The sequence below is a fragment of the Odocoileus virginianus genome, unplaced genomic scaffold (genome assembly GCF_023699985.2).
Source record: "Odocoileus virginianus isolate 20LAN1187 ecotype Illinois unplaced genomic scaffold, Ovbor_1.2 Unplaced_Scaffold_9, whole genome shotgun sequence".
Taxonomy (NCBI): Eukaryota; Metazoa; Chordata; class Mammalia; order Artiodactyla; family Cervidae; genus Odocoileus; species Odocoileus virginianus.
In genome coordinates this window covers 1,439,239-1,450,623 of record NW_027224271.1, presented here as the reverse complement: position 1 = coordinate 1,450,623, position 11,385 = coordinate 1,439,239, and the positions used below count along the sequence as shown (strand labels likewise).

General features: G+C 35.7%; 1 non-coding gene across 1 annotated transcript; it reads right to left on the bottom strand.

Annotated features, from left to right (window-relative positions):
* Positions 1 to 427: 427 nt before the first annotated feature.
* TRNAE-UUC (transfer RNA glutamic acid (anticodon UUC)) lies at positions 428 to 500 on the bottom strand. The gene has a single exon. It is a non-coding gene; the product is annotated as a tRNA-Glu (tRNA).
* Positions 501 to 11,385: the final 10,885 nt, after the last annotated feature.

Sequence of the window (11,385 nt, the reverse complement as noted above, 5' to 3'; positions counted from 1 at the left end):
TTGCTTCCTGACCTGCATACAGATTTCTCAAGAGGCAGGTCAGGTGGTCTGGTATTCCCATCTCTTGAAGAATTTTCCACAGTTTATTGTGATCCACACAGTCAAAGGTTTTGGCATAGTCAATAAAGCAGAAATAAATGTTTTTCTGGAGTTCTCTTGATTTTTTGATGATCTAGCGGATGTTGGCAATTTGATCTCTGGTTCAGATATTTAGTTATCATTAAATTTTGAAAAATTTCAGGCAACAGTTATTCAACATTTTCCCCTTGGGGACCACAGTTTCACATTAGATTGTTTGATATTTTTCCACAAGTCAACTAGGACATTGTTCATTCTTTTGTCTTCCATTCTCTTTACTTTGGCTAATTCCCACTGCTGTAACTTTTTTTTTTTTTTTTGCTCTACCATATGGCATGCAGCATCTTAGTTCCCTGACCAGGGATGGAACCTGTGCCCCCTGCAGTGAAAGCACAGAGTCCTAACCACTGGACCACCAGGGAAGTTCTTTATTGCTCTATTCTAATTCACTGCGATTTCCTCCTGAAGTATAAAATCTGCTCTCAAATACTTCCATTTTTGATATTGCAATTTCCAGCTTTAGAATTTCTAGTTAGGGATTTTAAAATATCTTTTTAATTCTTTCTTGGTTTTGTTTACATTTTTCTTTCATTTTTTGAGCATATTTCAATGAGCTGTTTTCTAGTTCCTGTTGGATAATTACATCTTCTCTACCAATGTTAGATCAGTTTCTGATGCCTTTATTTTTTCTCGAAGTTATGATTCATATTTCCTGCTTTGTCACATATCTAACCATTTTTTGGAAGGTTGAAATTTGTGAAATTTAATTTTTAATTATTAAGGTATTTTTCTTTTTGTAGAGTGTCCTGAAATCTGGTTTGGAAAGCAGTTAAGTTGCTTATAGATAAGCATGATCCTTTCAAGTCTTGTTCTTCAGAATTGCTAGAGAGGGTCTGTGCTGTGCTTAGTCGCTCAGTCATGTCTGACTCTTTGTGACCCTATGGACTGTAGCCCACCAGGCTCCTCTGTCCATGGGGATTCTCCAGGCAAGAATACTGGAGTGGGTTGCCATGCCCTCCTCCAGGGGATCTTCGCCAACCCAGGGATCAAACCCAGGTCTCCCACATTGCAGGTGGATTCTTTACCATCTGAGCCACCAGGGAAGCTCACTTAAGACCCGACTTAGCAACTAAATAACAACAAAAATACCTTCCTAGCCCTCTTTCTTGCAAGCCAAGTTGCTTCAGTCTTGTCTACTTTGTGACCCTATGGACTGTAGCCCACCAGGCTTTTCTGTCCATGGGATTCTCTAGGTAAGAATACTGGAGTAGGGTGCCATTTCCTTCTCCAAGGGACCTTCTCAACCCAGAAATTGAACCTGTGACCGGTGTTGCAGCCAGATTCTTTACTGCTGAGCCACCAGGGAAGCCCTTTTCTTGCATAGCTCTCTATTTTCTAGAATTTCCCACAACTCCAGCAACCTCAGTGTCTTTGAAAAACTCAAGTTGTTTCCTCAACTCAGCTAGGTCTCTGTTTCTTGAGTTTCCCATTCCTATGTAATAAATTTAAAATTGCCTCCAGATAGAAATTCATGGAAAATGAAGGATTCAATTTGTCTGTTTCCTTTCTCTCAAGACTCATACTCCTGTGCTATCTTTTGCACAATGTTTGAAAAGTCGTTTGAAATATTTTGCCCACCTTTCTAGTCATTTATAGCAGAAGAACAATGCCCAATTTCATAAAAGACATCTGTATCTGAGTTTAATAACTTTCTTCAGTGTTAATTGTATCTCATTGTAACTATTTTGTCATGATGAATATGATGTTGAAAGATGCCCATGTATTCTTTCTATCTTCTCTGATTTAAGTAAGTAATTTATCCGTATCTTTCTGGATACATTTATGTCATTTTCTGTTGGAAAAAGATCGGTTTACCAGTGACATCATATTTTGCTTTGAATAATAAATTGTTGATGGCTTTAGGCTACAGTTTATCAAAATTTGTTATAGTGAATTGCTGTAACTAGGAGAAAATTCATCATTGGTTGAATGAAGTCTATTTTTTCAAATATTTCTTTCACTGTTTTCCAATCCAGTTTTCCTTTCTTGGTGCTTTAGTGAAACCACCAGATTTCACAGATTTAATTTTTCTTTCTTAAATTCACAGATAAATGTTCCATATTCTCACTAGAGTCCAATTTTCTAGCTATGTTTGTGATGTTACTGAATTGTACTATTTACATTACCATTTTCATTGCTACTTTTATACTTTAGTACACAATTTGCAGCCATTGATCCATTTTTGTGTGTGATTGGGGATATATGTTGATGGATTATTTGCAAGGAAAAAGGCACATATAGCAAGCTAAAAATAATATTTAAATGACATGGCAATATATTTCTATTTATTGTTGTTGTTCAGTTGCTAATTTGTGTCCAGCTCTTTGCAAATCCATGACTACAGCATGCCAGGCTTCCCTCTCCTTCACTATCTCCCAGAGTTTGCTCAAATTCATGTCCACTGAGTCAGTGACACTATCTATTTCTATTTACATATATATTTCTTTGTATATATTTACATATATATTTCTTTTTATATGTTTACATATATATTTCTATTTACATAAAGGTTAAAAAATAATCTATGCTAATACATGTGAGAGAGCAATTACCTTTTTAGGAATAAAGAGTTGGAAGTGGCTCCAGTGAGGTTTACGGGATTCTGGTGGTAATGTAAATGGGTGCTAGTAACATGGGTATCTTTACTTAGTAAAAATTTATTGAATTCTTTGGTCTAATACATTTAGAATTTTTTTAATTGTGTGCATGATATAGATCACAAAATGTTTTGTTAATGACACTCAAGTTCGTTAACCAAGGTAACTGGGACTGTTCAGTGAAGGGCCATTGAGATTAACAGATCAATGCAATCTTTTGGTACATATGAAAAAGTTTTTTAAATTTAGTAACAATGTAATTTGGAAGGGAACTTCTGTGAAATTAATCTTTTTTTAATTTTTAGTTTATTTATTTTCCCTTTAAAATCACTAATCACTTGTGGAGCAGTTAACATTTACACAATTTTCCATGGACCATGCATTAAAGATTTCTGACATAGAGAGTTTCAGGCACTTTACTTAACTAATTTTGCCTAATGCAGCAATAGGATTTCAAGAATCTAAAATAATCAACCCCATTGCTTAATCAACAGAATGCCTCTTTCTGAAGAATGCATTCAACATTCCAGTTAAATTTGCTAACAGATACTAATTATGCAGATGTATTTTGTCTGTAGTTAAACTGAGAGTTAAACAACTTAACTTTTCCTATATAATTATTCTAAGTAATATATGAATGTGATCACATTTTAAAAGGCAAATAATAAGGAAAATCTTATGAAGAGAAATATCTACCTTAACTGACCCTTAACACCTCCACCCTATTTTCATTCATAAATTCACCAAATATGTGAACCACCAAATATTTGTCAGGCAATTTTCTAGAATCAGAGAAACAGATATGTTGTATCATTATTTATTAACTTTAATACTCCACTCCAGTATTCTTTCCTGGAGAATTCCATGGACAGAAGAAGGCCTGGTGGGCTATAGTCCATGGGGTCACAAAAAGATTTGGACATGACTGAGCAAGTAACACAAGCATACTATTTATTGATTCCCAGAGATAAAAGATAAGAAAACAGCTCACATTACCCTGGTTTAGTGGAAACAGTTTATGGAAGTTTCAGAATTGAAGGAGAGTTTTGGAGTTTGCACACTGATGAGATAGACTTCAGTGAAAACACTGCAGTTGAAAAAGTTAATGAAATTGATAATATAGCAGTAGAAACTTCTCAAAACAAAATGCATAGAGAAAAAGAAATGGGAAAAAAACCCATATCATCAGTGACCTATGAGACAACAAAAAGTAGCCTAACATATGTGAAATTCAAGTTAAAAATAATATAAGATTTGAAAAAATTAAAGCTGAAAATTTTCAGAGTTGATCAGCATTATAATCCCAGCGACCAAAAAAAAAAAAAAAAAAAACACTATATAAAACATAAACAGGGGCTTGAATGAAGAAAACCAAAGCACAACATAACCAAACTTTGAAAATCAGTGACATAGGTAACAGCATTTTAAATCACTAGAGAAGGACTTCCCTGATTGTCCTATGGCCAAGACTCCATGTTCCCAATGCAGGGTCCTGGGTTCCATCCCTGGTCAGGGAAAAACATCCCAATGCCACAACTAAGAGTTCACATGCAATAAAGAAGATTGGGGATCCCGTGTGCTGCAACTAAGACCCAGTGCAGCCAAATAAATAAATATTTAAAAAAAGCAAATAAATCACTAGAGAAAGAAGATTCATTGAGAGGATAAACAAAGTTTCAAAATATGCGGGTCAAAAATTGATAGAACTGGAAGAAATAATAAATTCACAATCACAATGGGAGATTGCAACAACCTTCTTTCAATAAGAGTAAACAGAATCTCATGAAGGAAATAGAATACTTGAAAATCACTATCAACCTCCTTGACCTAACTGATAGTTTAGAATACTCTACCCAGCAACAGAAAAATATACATGATTTTTTTTTCATGCTTTAAAAAAATAATAAAATATTTACCAAGATAGACCATGTTTGGGGTCATAAAACAAATGTCAATAAATTTGAAAGCATTCAAACCATGAAACATACACTAAGTGGTCTGGCTATAATTGAATAATAAGTCAATTACAGAAAAATATCGGGGAAATTTGTAATATTTAGATATTGAATAACACATTTGCAAATAAGTCATGGGTGAAAAAAGATTAAAATAAGAATGAGAAAGCATTTTGAACTGAATAAAGACATAATACATGTGGGATGCTGCTGATAAAGCAGTAGGTAGGGGGAAATATATAAATCTAAATACCTTATAATAGCCAGGACATGGAAGCAACCTAGATGTCCATCAGCAGACGAATGGGTAAGAAAGCTGTGGTACATATACACAATGGAATATTACTGAGCCATTAAAAAGAATACATCTGAATCAGTTCTAATGAGATGGATGAAACTGGAGCCCATTATACACAGTGAAGTAAGCCAGAAAGATAAACACCAATACAGTACACTAACATATGTATATGGAATTTAGAAAGATGGTAACGATAACCCTATATGCAAGACAGAAAAAGAGACACAGATGTATAGAACAGACTTTTGGACTCTATGGGAGAAGGCGAGGGTGGGATGATCTGAGAGAACAGCATCGAAACATGTATACTATCAAGTATGAAACAGATCACCAGTCCAGGTTAGATGCATGAGACAAGTGCTCGGGGCTGGTGCACTGGGAAGACCCAGAGGATGGGATGGGGAGGGAGGTGGGAGGGGGGATCAGGATGGGGAACACATGTAAATCCATGGCTGATTCATGTCAATGTGTGGCAAAAACCACTACAATACTGTAAAGTAATTAGCCTCCAACTAATAAAAATAAACGAAAAAATTTTTTTAAAAATCTAAATACCTATGTTAGGAAGGAAGATTTTAATTAAAAGACATCAACTTTTACATTAAGGAATTAGAAAAAGAAGAACAAAATAAACCCAAAGTAAGCAGAAGAAAGGAGGCAATAAATATAAGATAAACAGTTGGTCATCTGAAGAAAGGGTATAAAATTTCAGTGTTCTTGGAACTATTCTGTAAATTTGAAATTATACAAAAATAAGAAAGTTGTTTAAAAGACAGGATTTTCCCTGTGTAAGTCAGATGGATTCTTTTATTATATTCTACCAGTTACTGAAAATCTTTCTCCATTTTCATTTGCTTTACATTTTGATTATGACTTTCTTGTATAGGAGTTTGTTCCTGTTGTTTCCTAAGGCTTCCCCCCTCCCCCCAGGGCTTTTAATTATCCTTTTTTGGTTGTTGTTGTCAAAATAATAATGCTCCACCATTATTCTATAACATTTCCTATTTTCTCAAACAGCTATAACACAAATTCTCATACATGCACACACACATACACACACAAACAACATTCATGTAGGTTTTTCTTGTTTGTTTTTGATTTCTAGTAGTACATTATGGCCTGAAAATGAGGCCCATAAATTTAGACTTTTTTGAATCTATTAATTTTTTTTCTTAGTTCAAGAACATGATTCATTTAAGTTCTATAGACATATGAGAAAACATATGTTATTTGTTTTTAGAAAACAACTGTTCTAATATCTGTTAAATCAACTTCCTTTATGCTTACCTAAATCTTCTGTATCATTATTGACTTTGTCTTTCTTACTGTGTTAATGTCTTTCAATGTAATTGTGTTTTTAATCAAATTCATGATTTTTAAAGGCTTTTACCTTGTTGTTCTGAGCATAATACTATTTGTTTTAAATTTCATTGTATCTTATATTAATATTGTTTGCCCTACTTTCTGATTTGCATTTTCCTAATGTATGTTAAATCACTTCTTTGTTTTTAATCTTTCTATATAATTTAATATAGATGTTTTCCTTGTGAGCAGTACACTTATCACAACTTTATTTTAGTAAATAAATTTAATCATTTCACATTTATTATAATTACCCCCATATCTGGTCTTATTTATAAAATTTTACTTTTTATTTTCTATCTAACTTGCTTTTTGTTATCTTTTCATCTTTTTCTGAATGCATTTTTTACATTCTTTTTGTCGGCACTTATTTAAAAAGGTAGTACATAATTCTGTACCCTAAAATTTGGAAAACACTTACTTGAAATGAATATTGACATATCAGTCTACAAAAATTGAAGAATCATCATGTAGCCACAGTGCACTGTGTTGAGACCCACTGCTATTTTTATTCTTTCCTAAACTCTTTTTTTTTTTTATCTTTATTTTTTTATTTTTTTATTTTTATATTAAGCAGCATTTTATTTATTTATTTTTTTAATTAGTTGGAGGCTAATTACTTTACATCATTACAGTAGTTTTTGTTATACATTGAAATGAATTAGCCATGGATTTACATGTATTCCCCATCCCAGTCCCCCCTCCCACCTCCCTCTCCACCCGATCCCTCTGGGTCTTCCCAGTGCACCAGGCCCGAGCACTTGTCTCATGTACACAACCTGGGCTGGTTATCTGTTTCACCCTAGATAATATACATGTTTCAATGCTGTTCTTTTGAAACATCCCACCCTCGCCTTCTCCCAGAGTCCACAAGTCTGTTCTATACATCTGAGTCTCTTTTTCTGTTTTGCATATAGGGTTATCGTTATCATCTTTCTAAAGTCCATATATATGTGTTAGTATACTGTAATGGTCTTTATCTTTCTGGCTTACTTCGCTCTGTATAATGGGCTCCAGTTTCATCCATCTCATTAGAACTGATTCAAATGAATTCTTTTTAATGGCTGAGTAATATTCCATGGTGTATATGTACCACAGCTTCCTCATCCATTCGTCTGCTGATGGGCATCTGGGTTGCTTCCACGTCCTGGCTATTATAAACAGTGCTGCGATGAACATTGGGGTGCACGTGTCTCTTTCAGATCTGGTTTCCTCGGTGTGTATGCCCAGAAGTGGGATTGCTGGGTCATATGGCAGTTCTATTTTCCAGCTTTTTAAGAAATCTCCACAGTTTTCCATAGTGGCTGTACTAATTTGCATTCCCACCAACAGTGTAAGAGGGTTCCCTTTTCTCCACACCCTCTCCAGCATTTATTGCTTGTAGACTTTTGGATAGCAGCCATCCTGACTGGCGTATAATGGTACCTCATTGTGGTTTTGATTTGCATTTCTCTGATAATGAGTGATGTTGAGCATCTTTTCATGTGTTTGTTAGCCATCTGTATGTCTTCCTTGGAGAAATGTCTGTTGAGTTCTTTGGCCCATTTTTTGATTGGGTCATTTATTTTTCTGGAGTTGAGCTGGAGGAGTTGCTTGTATATTTTTGAGATTAATCCTTTGTCTGTTGCTTCGTTTGCTATTATTTTCTCCCAATCTGAGGGCTGTCTTTTCACCTTGCTTATAGTTTCCTTTGTTGTGCAAAAGCTTTTAAGTTTCGTTAGGTCCCATTTGTTTATTTTTGCTTTTATTTCTGAAATTCTGGGATGTGGGTCATAGAGGATACTGCTGTGATTTATGTCAGAGAGTGTTTTGCCTATGTTCTCCTCTAGGAGTTTGATAGTTTCTGGTCTTACATTTAGATCTTTAATCCATTTTGAGTTTATTTTTGTGTATGGTGTTAGAAAGTGTTCTAGTTTCATTCTTTTACAGGTGGTTGACCAGTTTTCCCAGCACCACTTGTTAAAGAGGTTATCTTTTTTCCATTGTATATCCTTGCCTCCTTTGTCAAAGATAAGGTGACCATAGATTCGTGGATTTATCTCTGGGCTTTCTATTCTGTTCCATTGACCTATATTTCTGTCTTTGTGCCAGTACCATACTGTCTTGATGACTGTGGCTTTGTAGTAGAGTCTGAAGTCAGGCAGATTGATTCCTCCAGTTCCATTCTTCTTTCTCAGGATTACTTTGGCTATTCGAGGTTTTTTGTATTTCCATACAAATTGTGAAATTATTTGTTCTAGTTCTGTGAAAAATACTGTTGGTAGTTTGATAGGGATTGCATTGAATCTATAGATTACTTTGGGTAGTATAGCCATTTTGACAATATTGATTCTTCCAATCCATGAACACGGTATATTTCTCCATCTGCTTGTGTCCTCTTTGATTTCTTTCATCAGTGTTTTATAGTTTTCTACGTATAGGTCTTTTGTTTCTTTAGGTAGATATACTCCTAAGTATTTTATTCTTTTTGTTGCGATGGTGAATGGTATTGTTTCCTTAATTTCTCTTTCTGTTTTCTCATTGTTAGTGTATAGGAATGCAAGAGATTTCTGTGTGTTAATTTTATATCCTGCAACTTGACTGTATTCGTTGATTAGCTCTAGTAATTTTCTGGTAGAGTCTTTAGGGTTTTCTATGTAGAGGATCATGTCATCTGCAAACAGCGAGAGTTTCACTTCTTCTTTTCCTATCTGGATTCCTTTTACTTCTTTTTCTGCCCTGATTGCTGTGGCCAAAACTTCCAAAACTATGTTGAATAATAGTGGTGAGAGTGGGCACCCTTGTCTTGTTCCTGATTTCAGGGAAAATGCTTTCAATTTTTCACCATTGATGGTGATGCTTGCTGTGGGTTTGTCATATATAGCTTTTATTATGTTGAGGTATGTTCCTTCTATTCCTGCTTTCTGGAGAGTTTTAATCATAAATGTATGTTGAATTTTGTCAAAGGCTTTTTCTGCATCTATTGAGATAATCATATGGTTTTTATCTTTCAATTTGTTAATGTGGTGTATTACATTGATTGATTTGCAGATATTAAAGAATCCTTGCATTCCTGGGATAAAGCCCACTCTTATCTTTGGTTTTGTAGGTTGGAAATGTTGAGTTCTAAGCTACTATTTTTTACAGAATTTATTTTCTATTTTAAGATACTGCTCATCATTTTTATTATAATTCATATATTTATTAACATCAGACTTTATTTTTGGAGGCTCCAAAATCACTGCAGATGGTGATTGCAGCCATGAAATTAAAAGACACTTACTCCCCTTGGAAGTAAAGTTATGACCAACCTAGATAGCATATTAAAAAGCAGAGACATTACTTTGCCAACAAAAGTCCATCTAGTCAAGGTTATGGTTTTTCCATTGGTCATGTATGGATGTGAGAGTTGGACTGTGAAGAAAGCTGAGCGCCGAAAAATTGATGCTTTTGAACTGTGGTGTTGGAAAAGACTCTTGAGAGTCCCTTAGACTGCAACCAGTACATCCTAAAGGAGATCAGTCCTGGGTGTTCATTGGAAGGACTGATGCTTGAAGCTGAAGCTCCAATACTTTGGCCACCTCATGCAAAGAGTTGATTCATTGGAAAAGACCCTGATGCTGGGAGGGATTGGGGGCAGGAGGAGAAGGGGACGACAGAGGATGAGATGGCTGGATGGCATCACTGATGTGATGGACATGAGTTTGCGTAGCTCCAAGAGTTGGTGATGGGCAGCGAAGCCTGGTGTGCTGCGATTCAGGGGGTCGTAAAGAGTCGAACACTGAGCGACTGAACTCAACTGAACCGATTCAATTTTAAATGTATTTTATTGTCACCATTGTTATTTATATAGTTATTCTTTCCCCAACTTGAGTTTTTTTTTTCTGATTCATTTTTTATTAAGCTGGAGTGGTTCTCTAAACCCTACAGTTGTGCATATCAAAAATGCCTTTTTTCCTTCCTCACATATGAAGGATACTTGTGAGGGTAAAATTATAAAATCAGAGTCCTTTATTCTCATAAATATGTAAATAAAATTCTACTCTCATAGTTTTCACTGCTGCAGATTGGGTATCTTATAGCCATCTGAATCACTTCCTTAAGTCAACTATGGTTTTTATCTAGAAAATTAAACAAGATTTTGGGTTTATCCATGAAATCCATAAATGTTACCAGGAGTCCCAGGTTACTGTTGTTGTTGCCAATTCTGCCTAGGGGTCAAGTGTATATATGCCTCTCCTCCTAAGTAATGTACCAAGAAGGTCTAGCCATCAGCTCCAAGCAGGGATCTAGTCAAGAGAGTCAGTCATCACAGGGAAGTCTAGCACTAGGCAGAAGTACTGAGCTATGAGACTGAGCTGCACCAGCTACACTCTTAGGGGGTGACAGGTTGAGATGGTTGAATAGCATCACTGACTCAGTGAACATGAGTTTGAGCAAGCTGCAGGATATAGTGAAGGACACAGAAGCCTGGCGTGCTTCAGGTCATGGTATCACAAAGAGTTGGACACAGCTGAGCAACAGAACAACAACAACAACACTCCTAGAGGGATTGAGTGGGGACAAAGCAGAACCCTAATCCCTGATCATAAATCCTCTGTGGCTAGTGGGGAAGGAAACGAGCAGAAATACACAAATAAGAATATACAACATGGATCAAAGTACCGAAGCTAGAGCATAATATAACAGTGTGAAGACCAGGCTGAGCTGGCAGTGCCACAGAGTTCCAGCATCATTAAACCTAAACGGGCCCTTTCCAGAATGTCAGTGATCCAAGAGGGTCCAGCCGTAAGCAGAGATTAATCTTGAAGGGTTAGCCTCAGAAATATGGGTAATATGATCCCCTTTCCCGCTATTCCTCGAGTTCAGACCTAATTGGTAGCTTTTGTTAGACAAGGCATTTTCTGTGCTTTTCCTCCTTTTTTCCAGAATATATGTGATTAAACTTCATGTAAACCAGGATCCCCACATGTACCTTAGTTTGAACCTCCTCATTTTCATGCCAATAGCATTCAAAGAAGTGATTAATCATCTTCAGGTGAATCTAACTGCCAGG